This window comes from Triticum aestivum, chromosome 1B, assembly GCF_018294505.1.
Source record: "Triticum aestivum cultivar Chinese Spring chromosome 1B, IWGSC CS RefSeq v2.1, whole genome shotgun sequence".
Taxonomy (NCBI): Eukaryota; Viridiplantae; Streptophyta; class Magnoliopsida; order Poales; family Poaceae; genus Triticum; species Triticum aestivum.
The window spans coordinates 239,833,351-239,846,570 of NC_057795.1; positions in this window are offsets into that span (position 1 = coordinate 239,833,351).

Below are 13,220 nucleotides of genomic sequence, written 5' to 3' on the forward strand. Positions count from 1 at the left end.
ACCGTGTCCTGGAGGGGTCCAGCCTTGTGGCGGAGCAATGTGCTAAGAATATCATATTCCCATGAATACACTCATGTTATCCTGTCCTTAATATGAAACAGATCTATCATGTAATATAATGTCTGTTATTTAAAATTTTACCTCATGTGCGGCCGTTTTGTTAAATCTGAGAGTCGGCCAGTCGTCGGCTTCTGCCCCCATGTAGGTAGTACAAGAGAGTTTGGGATAAATCTAAACACTCTTTATCCAAGGTTTTGGTCCTTTAAGGAGGTGTTTAGCGCAATGAACCAGGCAATCAGACTATGCGGCTTTATTACTCACTTAGCCATAGGAGTTTGACAAGAAAAATTTAGGCGCAGCCCCTGGTGTTCGGAAGGCCGAACTTGGGGCTCTATACACGCCTGATCGGACAAACATCGATTCATCGCATAATGCGGAAAAAATCGCTAAAGATTTGTAACCTATCGAACAGCTGACCGGCTGTCGCCGCATCATGACAGTTAGTTGTCGGCTTTCTCTACTGAGGTGCTCATCCGAAAGACCCGGGACACAATCCTAGTAGTTCTCCATTTACTACCCTAGAGGATATAGCAGAACATTAGGTAGTAAGCACAGGAGCCAGGCAACCCAACTATTAACCAAAGTCATGATTTGGAGCCGATGCATATAATGCTACAAGTTCGGGGTGCCGAACTGTAGTGTAAAAGTGTTTGGACTTTATTGCCACACTGTGGGGAATGATGAAGCCCCTGGCGAATTAAGGCGTACCATAGAGTGCGGGCGCAATTCATAAGAATACGAAGAAAAGGAAAAAATCAAGTAAAAAGCTGACGCTGCAAACATTGAGCCGCAAATTATTTTCCATTGTAATTTGATTAATATGTCAAGGCGTATTTGTACAAGTAATGCGATAAGCAAATAGGGCTATTTGACATGCCACGACCAAGGGCGAGCTGCGTGCGGGTTTTTAAAACAGGTATAACGATCGTTAGCAGAGACCACCTGGGGGTTCCCTTGTACGTCAATGCTTGTTGCCTTTTTGGTATATTTTTCCCTTGATAGGTCTGATGATCAGGTCGCCAGGAAAGGCCTCGGGGAGAGAAAAACCTGAAATGAAAAGGAAAAAGTGAAGGTATGCGTGTCCTGGAGAGGTTGAGCCGCATTGTGGACCACAGTCTAGTTGTGCCTCCGTCCATGCCCATGGTATTTTAAGTGCGTAGTTATGTACACGCAGCACAAGTGTCGCCGCTTGATCAGGACTAGGACGGAGGCCAAATTGCTAGTCAAGCTCTAGACGAGCTGGACTGTCCTGCTACAGAGTAGTTCGGACTCGCTTGACGGTGTCCGGGCGCTTGACTGCCGGATTGAGGTTTTGCCTAAAAAGGTTGGTCTGTACTTCTGCTGGAAGGGCGGCGTGTGCTCCTCAGTACGGAGGGAGCGTTCCGTGTTTCCTTTGATCATTATGACACCACGTGGTCCGAGCATCTTAAGCTTGAGGTAGGCGTAGTGTGCTACCGCAGTGAGTCGAGCGAATGCGGTTCATCCGAGCAGTATGATATTGAAGATCAATTCTTTGCTTCGGAAATTGTCTGGGGATCCGACCACTTCCAGTGTGATTGAGCCTGTACAGTAGGCCTCTACACCTGGTATGACACCTTTAAAGGTGGTTTTTGTGGACTTGATCCTTGAGGGATCGATACCCATTTTGCGCATTGTTTCCTGATAGAGTAGGGTCAGGCTGCTGCCACCATCCATGAGGACTCGCGTAAGGTGGAATCCATCAATGATTGGGTCAAGGACCAGTGCGACTAAACCGCCATGACAGATACTAGTTGGATGGTCCCTGCGATCCAAGGTGATCGGACAGGACGACCATGGGTTGAACTTTGGGGCCACTGGCTCCATCGCGTAGACGTCCCTGAGTGCGCGCTTGCGTTCCCTCTTAGGGATATGGGTAGTATATATCATGTTTACCATTTTAACTTGGGGGGAAACTTCTTCTGTCCCCTTGTGTTCGGTGGCAGGGGCTCCTCATCATCGTCCTCGCTTTGGGACCCCTTCTCCTTGTTCTTGGCATTTAACTTGCCGGCCAGTTTGAAGACCCAACATTCTCTGTTGGTGTGATTGGCTGGTTTATCAGGAGAGGATTTGGCATGGACGATCTAGTATGTGGTCCAAACAGGACGGGCCCAGATTGTTTCTTTTATACGGCTTCTTCCGCTGACCGGACTTAGAGCCGCTGAATCCGGAATTGACCGCCGTGTATTCAGCGTTGTCGCCATTGTTTCGACGCTATTGTCTGTTGTGTCGTGGCTTGCCATTGCTGATTCTGGCCTTAGAAGTGCCAGGTTCGCTTGCATGATTATTCCTACGGCTAGCCAGCTATCCTCGCCCGTGCAAAAGCGTCTCATAAGTGTCGTGAGGGATGCCATGGACTTCGGCTTTTATTGGCTGTGGTGTCAGGCAAGCCATTCGTCACGGATGCTATGCTTAAAGGCCACTAGGGCTTCGGCATCCGGACAGTCGACTATCTGGTTCTTTTTAGTTAAGAACCTGGTCCAGAATTTCCTGGCTGGCTCTCCGGGCGGTTGAACTATGTGACTTAGGTCGTCGGCATCCGGAGGTCGGATATATGTGCCTTGAAAGTTGTCAAGAAAGGCATTTTCCATGTCCTCCCAGCTGCCAATGGAGTTTTTGGGCAGACTGTCAGCCAGTGTCGAGCTGGTCCCTTGAGTTTGAGCGGGACGTATTTGATGGCGTGAAGATCATCACCGTTGGCCATATGAATATGGATAAGAAAATCCTCGATACCGCGGGGTCTGTTGTGCCATCATATGATTCGATGTTCATGGGTTTAAACCCTTCTGGGAATTCGTGTTCCATTACTTCATCAGTGAAGCAGAGGGGGTGTGTAGCGCCTCTATATCGGGCTAAATCGTGACGTAGCTCGGATGGAGTTTGTATACCGTTTTTGGCCCGGACATGGTTATGTTTGTCGCGTCGAGCCGCACGGCCGTCGTCGCGCATCAGGGCACGCCCCCGTGATCCATAGATTGATCTAGTCTGACCTGCTCCATTCTCCAGGTTATACCGCAGGTCATATGTGCACCCCCAAGCTGTTGTGTTTCTGTTTTTATGGCGAGGTAGTGCAGGCAGTGTTCGGCTCGAGGTGCCGCTTTGTCCCGGCAGCGTGGTGGCCGGTTACCACATTGTGCGCTGGTAGGATGGGTTCCAACACCTCATCATTGAACTGTGGTAACAGTTTGCGCTTCAGGTAACTTTTGGTAGGGCGCTCGAGGTTGTATTCCTCGGCTGCCAGGACATCAGTCCATCTGTCCGCTAGCAGATCTTGATCAGCTTGAAGCTGCTACTACTTCTTTTTCAGGCTCCTTGCAGTGGCAATTAGCCGGCGCATAAAGCGTTCCTGTTCATCGGGCTCCTCAGGCACGATAAATTCTTCGTCACCAAGGATCAACTCGTCCTCGGGGAGCAGAAGGTAGTTGCTATCCTTCGAGTCTTCATTCATGGCCTGTTCGTAAGGGCTGATTCGCCCATCCTCCCGTTCCTCCTGTTTGGAGGTTGGCTCAACGGGGTCTTCATTGTCTTCGGCATCGTCCGGAGTGTTATTTTCTCTTGTGACGGTGTTGCTGTTTTTACTACAGCATGGCTGAGAGTGGCGCTGCTAATGTCGGCGATTTGGCTGTATCTCAAGAGGTTTATCCTCGACTGGATTTTCATTGTCACCATTGTTTTCTTTGGGTGTATCCACCATGTATATGTCGTATGAGGAGGTGGCTGTCCAACGTCCTATAGGCGGTGGTTCTGCTCCTCTCTGGCATCGTCATCCATACCACCGATGTCTTCAGAGTCGTAGTCAAGCATGTCGGTTAAGTCGTCGATAGTGGCTATAAAGTGGGTGGTGGGTGGGGAACGAAATTCTTCGTCGTCCGCTTCCCATTCGAGCCGGACGTAGTTCAGCCGAGAGTCCCCTGACAAGGAGAGGGATTTCAATGAGTTTAACACATCACCTAGAGGTGAGTGCTGGAACATGTCCGAGGAGTTGAACTCGAGGATCGGCGCCCAATCAGGTTTGATGGATGCGGATGCACTTGGTCGAGAACCTATGGCCGGAAACGAATCCGAGGTTCCGGTGACACAAGCCTAGCTTGATGTTGGGTTCATGTGCGGCTTGAACGCCGCTGAGTTTGCGGCTTTCATGGCGGGGTTGAGCTTCCCGTCCTTAGGCGGCGTGGTCCACCCTGGATCTTGGGCCAGAGCGGTTACGGGCGCTATCTCCTAAGCGCGGCCAGATGACAGATTTAGGTCATGTTCACCATGGTGGCTGGGGACATCCGTTATGGGCTCGAATCCGTCGAAGATCAAGTCTCCACAGATATCGGCCACAAAATTCAGGCTTCCGAATCTGACCTGATGGCCAGGGGCGTAGCTATCGATCTACTCTAGATGGCCAAGCGAGTTGGCCCGCAGTGCGAAGTAGTCGAATACGAAGATCTGTCCGGGGAGGAAGATCTCCCCCTGGACTACGTTGTTGTGGATGATTGATGGAGCCATCAAGCCTTCTGGTGACGACGCATTGGAACTCTCAATGAAAGCACCAATGTCGGTGTCAAAGCCGGCGGATCTCGGGTAGGGGGCCCCAAACTGTGCGTCTAAGGGTAATGGTAACAAGAGGCGGGGACACAATGTTTACCCAGGTTCAGGTCCTCTCTATGGAGGTAATACCCTACTTCCTGCTTGATTGATCTTGATGTATATGAGTATTACAAGAGTTGATCTACCACAAGATCGTAATGGCTAAACCCTTGAAGTCTAGCCTATGATTATGATTGTTGTTGTCTCTACGGACTAAACCCTCCGGTTTATATAGACACCGGAGGGGGCTAGGGTTCCACAAAGTTGGTTACAGAGAAAGGAATCTACATATCGGAATCACCAAGCTTTCCTTCCACGCAATGGAGAGTCTCATCCGGACACGGGAAGAAGTGTTCTATCTGTACTCCCTCCGTCCCAAAATAAGTGTCTCAATTTTGTACTAGCTCTAGTACAAATTTGTACTAAGCTCAAGACACTTATTTTGGGACGGAGGGAGTATCTTCATAGGCCAACAGTTCGGCCCATGTATATAGTCCGGCTGTCCGAGGACCCCTTAATCTAGGACTCCCATATCAATGTCCTCTGCCTTGTTGTTGGTGGGGCGGGGCCTCGGCGGAGCAGGGCCTTGCCGAAACCGGCAAAGTCCTGTGCCTCGGTTCCGGTGGAGCGGCTGACAGCTGTGACCCAGTAGCTCGAGCAGTATTTGTGTGTTTGAGGTGTGAGCAGAGTTTTTCTTGAGCGATGTTTTTGTTGTTGTTCAGATGAGCAGGGTATCAACTTTGCGGGCCGTGGCCCGTCTAGCCCAGGCTATTATTTTGTGTCAACCAAATATCTAGCCCAGATATTAATTTTTTCCAAGCTAAAAATTGCTAGCCCAGCTATACTTTTTTGGAATAATTGGTTTTATGCCCCTAGTTGTGTCCCACTCGACAGGATTGCCCCTAATTTCCAAAACCCAGCGGTTCTGTCCAACCCACTTTGATCGTCTCGGGCTTTTGCCCTTTGGCTATTTGACCGTCACTTTGAAAACTTCATACCTAATTCATACTAAATCAGAAAAATGCAAATAAGATACAAAAATGTTTGGAAAAACATCACATGTATGTCAATGTCACTTGCATTCATGACAAAAGTGTTGGTAAGTGGGTATGAAGTTTTCAAAGTGACGGTCAAACGGTCAAAGGGCAAAAGCACAAGACGACCAAAGTGGGTTGAACAGAACCGCTGGCTTTTGGAAATTAGGGGCAATCCTGTCGAGTGGGACACAACTAGGGGCATAAAACCAATTATCCCTACTTTTTTTGAGGAATACCCAGCCCAGGTCAACTTGTTAATCTCTGCCCCGCTAGGCTGCAAATCTTTCCTAGGAGGGATGCATTAGGCTTAACAAGAAAATGGGCTTTAAGAAATAATAAATCGGATGTAATTATAAAAACTGGATTGTAACTATAAAAAAAGGTACCAAACGCGTAATTAGTTAAAAAAATTGGATTTTGAAATTTTAATTTCGTTACTTGTTGCGCGCGCAATACTTCGTTGGATTTTTATGTAATACAAATTTATTTTGAAATTATATTTAAGCTGACTAGAAATTTCAAGATAAAAATATTTCAGATCCCATCAAAATGTGGGAAATTTTATTGAATTCTGTTTTGAGCGGTAGGTTGAAATTATTAATCGTTTTCCTAGCTAGAAAATGGGCTGTAATTTTAAGAAACTGTAAATGGGTTGTAGTAAATTCCGTTAGAATTCAAAAATGCGTTGTACATGCTTACAAATGGCATATGGGCTATATGTTCTCTGCAAACACTTGTGGGCCTACTAAGTTGACGCGTACGCAAGGCTTTGTCAACTTATAGTCAACACACGGTTTTAGCAGCAGTGGCCATTGGATGTCCATCCAACGGATGTCGTGCTTCTTCTTCAATCTCGGATATTCTTGCTTTAGCCGCCCAAAGCACCGGCGGCGGTACCGCCTGCTACTGCCTCCCATGGCCAGTTGTGCTACCGTGCAGGACTCACCGGCCCACCCTACTCCCATCATCGTCCAGGCCATTCCTCTACTCACCAACACCTATTGTTATTCTCCGGCAATGGCAGCCTCACACCGCAGCCGAACCAGTAAACCCTCGTACTCCCCTCTGCGTGGGCATCCACCTACCTCATCTTCCCTTGCTCCGCGTCGTTGCCTTCCTAGGCCTCGTCGCTTGGGTGCTATTCTCGCGGTGTGGTCAACGTGGTCAATGGACGACAGCCATCGGAAGAGGACTCTACGTGGTGAGGCTGACAGATGGACCCACCAGCTACATCTTCGCACGCAAGGAACAATGTCCATATTACAGGCAAAAAAATGATTCTTCCCCCTGAAAGCTGGGACCCACCAGCTATACCTTTGCATGTAAGGAAGTGTGTCCTTGTCCTCGCTAACAGCTGGGACCCATCCGGTTGAAGTGTACATGGCATTTTCTGTCTAGTCGCAAACGTGTACGTACATATTGGTCGATCAATCTCTCTACAACGATGAACTATGGCCGAGCAAGCAGCAGCACGTGTAGTAGTAGAGCCCCCGACGTAGTCTCTTCTAAACCGTGTACACGTACGTACAATCACATGCCAAAAAATAGGGCTACGCACGTACATACGGGAGGGGTCTTGAACGCCTACTCACGCATATGTACGGCTAGGGCTCGTGTACATGGAGAAGCAACGAACGACAACAACGACATCCTATTCATCGGAAGCCAACGGCTGGGTCGAAACAGAGAAACTATGGCGTGTTCATTGGGAGGCAACGAAATGTGTCATGTCCATCGGGAGCCAACCGGGGTCTAGCGTACTGCAGTACGGAGGAAACGGCCTTCTGTTCGACCAGCTACGGTCGAAATGGCATCCTGTTGATCGGGAGGGGTGTGGTGTACCACAAAACGGAGGAAACGGACTTGTGTTGGAGCGCCTATGGTAGAAACGGGGTCATGATCATCGGGAGGGGTGTGGCGTACCACAAAACAGGATTACACGGGCTATTGTTCATCCACCATCAAGTTTCTCCAGCCTCCACCTGATACTGTTCATCCACGGTCGAGTTCCTCCTGCCTCCACCAGCTACTCTTCATCCATGGGGTCCTGTTCATCCAGCCTCCACCGGCTAATGTTCAACAAGCCCTCCACGGAGTCCTGTTCATCCATCCTCCACTGGCTCCTATTCAACCAGCCCTCCGCAGGGTCCTGTTCAACCAGCCCTCCACGAGGTCCCTCCATCGGCTACCGTTCATCCACCCCACCTCCTCGATTGGGGTCCTGTTCATCCAGCGGTAACAGCCTCTACTACCACGGGATCCTGTTCATCCAACACCCACCAGGAAATGTTCATCCAAGCCCCACCGAGGACAGTTCATCAAGAGACAGCTTGGGTCGGCTTCAGTTAGCAGTAGTAGCGAGGGAATGACTCGGGTTCAGTTAACAGCCAAGGGATCGCTCGGGTTCAGTTAGATCCCAACGCCTCGCACCCACGTGCGTACGTGTATGAGAGAAACGTGCAATCCCTCTGTGCATCGCTAGGCACCGACCACCTGTTGTAACCGGAACTCCTCGAAATTTCCTAGCCCTCGCTTCTACCATGATTTTCCCCGTCATGGACGGCCCAAAGAATGTCATGCAGGTGCATCTCTGGCCTGCCCAGGATGAAAAGCCCATTTTCTGTCATGATTTTTTGTCATAGAAGTAGGAGCCACCACATCTATGATGATACTGGGTTTTGTCGCAATTATCATCATAGAAGTGTCATAAGCATGACAAAAAAAAAGTTGTTCGGCCCAAAATGTCACGGATGTGTCTTTTTTCTAGTGTGTAGACACCTATTACGAGTTATGATCCGCATACCGCAAGGTGACAATAATTGGGATTCTTTCCGATGATACCGTAGTTTGAGGAGTTCATGTATTCACTAAGTGCCAATGCTTTGTTTCGGTTCTCTATTAAAAGGAGGCCTTACTATCCCTTAGTTTCCATTAGGACCTCGCTGCCATGGGATGGTAGGACAAAAGATGTTATGCAAGTTCCTTTCCATGAGCACTTATGACTCTATGCGGAATACGTGCCTACATTATATTGATGAATTGGAGCTAGTTCTATGTCACCCTAGGTTATAACTGCTACATGATGAATATCATCCAACACAATATCATTGCCGATCCAATGCCTATGAGCTTTTCACATCTTGATCTTTGCTAAGTTACTTTCGTTGCTACTGTTGTTACAATCACTACAAACTGCTACTATTACTTTTTACCACCGTTACCGTTACTTCCATACTACTAAATACTTTGCTGCAGATATTAAGTCTTTCGGGTGTGGTTGAATTGACAACTCAACTGCTAATACTCGTGAATATTCTTTGGCTCCCCTTGTGTCGAATCAATAAATTTGGGTTGAATATTCTACCCTCAAAAACTGTTCTGACCCCCTATACTTGTGGGTTATCACTAGGTCCACTCAAAACATAACGTATCCATGGATCAAAGTCAACAAAATCTCATCAAACCAACAAAGAACAAAAAAAATTGGATGGCTACTTTTGTGGGGATTTTTGAATTTGGACAAAGACAAGTAAAATTAGGCTAGAAAGTGGGGGTAGGGACTCCAAATTCATGATCAACCATGGCTCATGATACCAAGATGATATAGGGTGGAACCCTATGGGCCGATCTTTCACGATTAGGAGGGGGATTCCCAAAGAACACGACGAACTCACGAGGGAAAGCACAAGGGGAAACTAGAGGAAACACTCACATCAGCAAGGAACGGTCACACATGTGGTAGATCCATGAACACAAACAGAGATACATGATTCAAATCCAACAAAGTACGATACAAATGGTAGCAAGTTCTTCCCAATCCGTGAGGAGATGGGGGCTTGAATGCACGAGGGCATCTTCCCTAAACGGGGTCTTGAATCCACCTGGGTGATCTTCTCGTAGGAGGCCTCTGTCTCCAATGTAGTATGTAGCAAGTGGACGAGCAAAGCTCTATGTCGGTGTACAAAAATAGGGGCTCTCCTCTGTTCCCCTTTACTTGTGCATGGGCAGTTAGAGCCGCGCCCACGGCCACACTGAGAAGGTAAGAAGAGGGAAGCCAGGGCTACAAGGCAACCAAGGCAACGCAAAGACCAGAAACACAAGGAGCAGAGAGGGGGGGGGGGGGAAAGGCTCCCCTGGCAAGACCCTTGCCGGGGCAGCCTCCGCAGCCCCGGCAAGAGACTTGCCGGGGAAACTTTCCCAATGCCAGTAGAACGTGCCACCCTTGAGCCAAAGGGTTCCAACGCCGTCAACCACATTGGAACCGAGGTTCGGGAGGCGCCTCCATGGTGGCATGCAGATCTTCGTCAAGATCATAAACACGCTCTGTTGGAAATGGCAGTGCCTAGGGGGCGCTTAGGCATGCCTAGGCACTAGGCGATGGCCAAACGCCTCACCTATGGCATAAATGGAAGTCTAGGCAGGGTAAGAAACAAATTGTTTACCCAAGCAAGAAATCATGCCATATTGCACTAAAATGCCAAACATGACACATTCAAATAGTACTAGCTAGTAGTTAACTTATTTATCTGCCCTAAATTAACATCAATACACATATAATAACCCCAATAACCTATATAGTAGAAGCTATATTACCGCCTAGGCCACGCTTAAGGCGCTTAAGCACCGCCTAGGCACTAGGCAAAGGCCAACCGCCTCGCTTACGCTTACCACTTTTTCCTACCTTGAAACACGCGAGATTAGATAAGGACCAAAAGACGATGATCCTTTGCAAGATCCTTGCTAAGGAAACCCATGAGACCTCCGGCAAGATCCTTGTTGGGGACGACCACAGTGCCACGGCAAGACCCTTGTCGGGGCCCCGACAAGACCCTTGCCGAGGGCGTCAGCGGGGCCGCAGCCAGGACCGCGCCCGCCAAGGTTCCACCGCCACTCCCCATGCAGCTGCCAGCCCAACCAGCCAAGCGAGCGCCTCCGTGGAGATGCGCGGCGTCCAGACCAACTCAGCAAGCACCTGCGTGGGGGCATGCAGATCTTCGTGAAGTGCCTACCACTGCACCAGCTCAGTAGCCTGCCAGCCTACATGGCACTACTCACTGTGCTGGCCCGGACGCGTGTCGCAGCTAGGCGAGGCGGCAACAACAAGAAGGGCACGTCGACAACGCATTAAATGCGTTTGTCTGACGCTGCCAAAGGATAGACACAACCACCGCATGCACTTTCCACCTCCTGTCTACCACTTTGGAGTCCCCTTTTTTCTATAAAAGGAAGCCCGAGGCATACTGGAGAGGGATTTGGCTTTTGGACGACACACACACCATAGCTAGTTCAAGAACACAAGAACATTCAGATATACACCAAAGCAGGACTAGGGTATTACGCGATCCCCGCGGCCCGAACCTGGGTAAACGATCCTTGTACTGGCTCTTAGACCCGCTCCTTCCACAACCTCGCGCCCGCCGACCGTAGTAGGGATTCCAGTGATCCCATAGGTGTCGTTTCCACCGACATCTTTTGCGCCCTAGGTAGGGGGCACGACTGTGAAAATCCGGTCTAGCAGCTAGTCTAGCAGTCCTTCATCGCCATGGCTTCCAAGGAAGAAGGTGATGGAATGGGCGACATCATCTGCGAAGCAAACACTCGCGCAGCGACAGAAAAGCTAAGTCACGCAAACTTTGAGCAATTTTTTTATATAAGGTTGTTCTCCTTGGAGATATTCCCTCTGTATAAGAAACCTGCATGCGATGGGGCCCTTCCACTATTGGCAACGTCCTGGTTCTGTTTGGAGTCTGCTCATCAGTTCGAGCGGATGCGTCGAGAATGGTAGGGTGGCCTTCCGCTGCTGGCAACGCTCTCGTTCTGTCTCGAGTCCGCTCGACAGCTCGAGCGGCCGCGCTGAGAACGGCAAGGTGGTTCGCCTGGCAGCAAGCACACCCGGCAGGCTATTGAGGATCCGTCCTGAAGGCGCTGCGGCCTAGGTTTACGCATACCCAACTAACATAGGTTGGACATAGAGAGAGAGAGAGAGATCAAATTGGAAAATAATATGCATCGTTTCAAAAGTACTGCAGAGTCATATTACATCAATTGTTGTTGTGGTTCTAACTAAAGATAAAAATTGTCTTGGTCGTGAACCTGCAGCGGCGATGAGAATAGGGATGCCTAGTCCCGGTGATGGCCCTCCACCCTCTCGATTTCGTCGATGCGGCTGATGATGGGCTTGATGCGCGAGCGGTGTGAGGTCCACATCCTCCGGCAGGCTCTCCAGCGTAGCATCGATGTCGAGGTCGGGGTACCAGTATGCCACCTTGGTGAGAACCTGGTTCAGGGCACCCCGGCAAAGTTGCCGCGCCTCATTGGCCAGAGAGCTCGCTCTGTTAGAGCGAAATTGCTCCAAGGCTCCGAGAACGCCCTCGAAGAACAGGGTCAGCTTGGCGTTGGGGCACATGTTTGGCTCTGGGGCGTACCTCACATCCAACATCCCCATGGCAGCCAGTTTTTCACTGATCCTGTTGGTGACGTCGGCGAGGCAACTGATCCAGAGGTTCTCGCCCTGCATAAAATCCTTGTGGTTGGCAGCGTCATTCTTCCACAGCTGCCTCTCCATCTCCAGACTCTTGGTCAGGGTCTCCTCCCGGGCCTTGACCGCCGACAGCGTCCCCTCAAGACCCTCCAGCTTCAGCTTTAGGTCCTTGATGGAGTCATTGGCGTGGGTGAGTAGCTCGGCCTTGCCAAGCCCTTCAGCCTGCGCCTCCGCCAAGGCGCACCTGACCGTGTCCTTCGCCTTCGCCAGCTCCTGGGCCTCGTTCTTCATGCCGTCTCACTCCACCTCCAGCTCCTTCACCTTGTAGCCATGGACCAAAGCCTGAGCATCGAGCGCTTCCTTGTGCTTCTACTCTAGCTCCTGGATCCGCTGCGCGACGAGCTTCTCGAACTGCTCATCCTTGCCAAGGAGTGTGGCGGCGAGCGCTGCCTCACGTGTGGCGCGGTTCTCCTCTTGGGAGTTCAGCTCGGCCTGGTGCTGGCGCCGGGCGGCCTTGGCACTGTTGGCCTGTTCCTTTGCCGCCTCCTGGGCCTTCTTGACGTCGTCATGCTTCAAGATGAGCTCTTGCTTACGCTCGGCCAGCTGATCCTGGGCAGCCATCGGCTCTTCATGGGCTTGGCGGAACCAGGCCTGCGTATTGATGACGCGCTCCTCAAGATCTGCCTCCGCCTTGCTTGCCGCCGCCACCCTAGACTTTGCCTTGTCCAGACGGATGCGATGGAGCGCCTGGTGCTTCCAGAAGCTGGCGGCCATGACCTGAAGAAGCTGCTCCTCCTGGGTACCGCCGCCACTGGTGCTCGGTTCGTCGACAACCTCGAGCCCGGCGGCGGCGAGCACCTCCTTGTTGAACACCTCCCCCTCGGCAGGCGCCCTGGTGCCCGCCGTCCCTGGGAGGTGGACGAACAGATCGTCGCCCACCTTCAAGTACCTACCTGAGCCAGAGGTAGCAAAGGAGGAGGGTTGCTTGTCGACCACCCCCTCCTCGGTAGTAGCCTTGCCGGCCTCCCCGGCAGGCCCCTTGCCTGCCT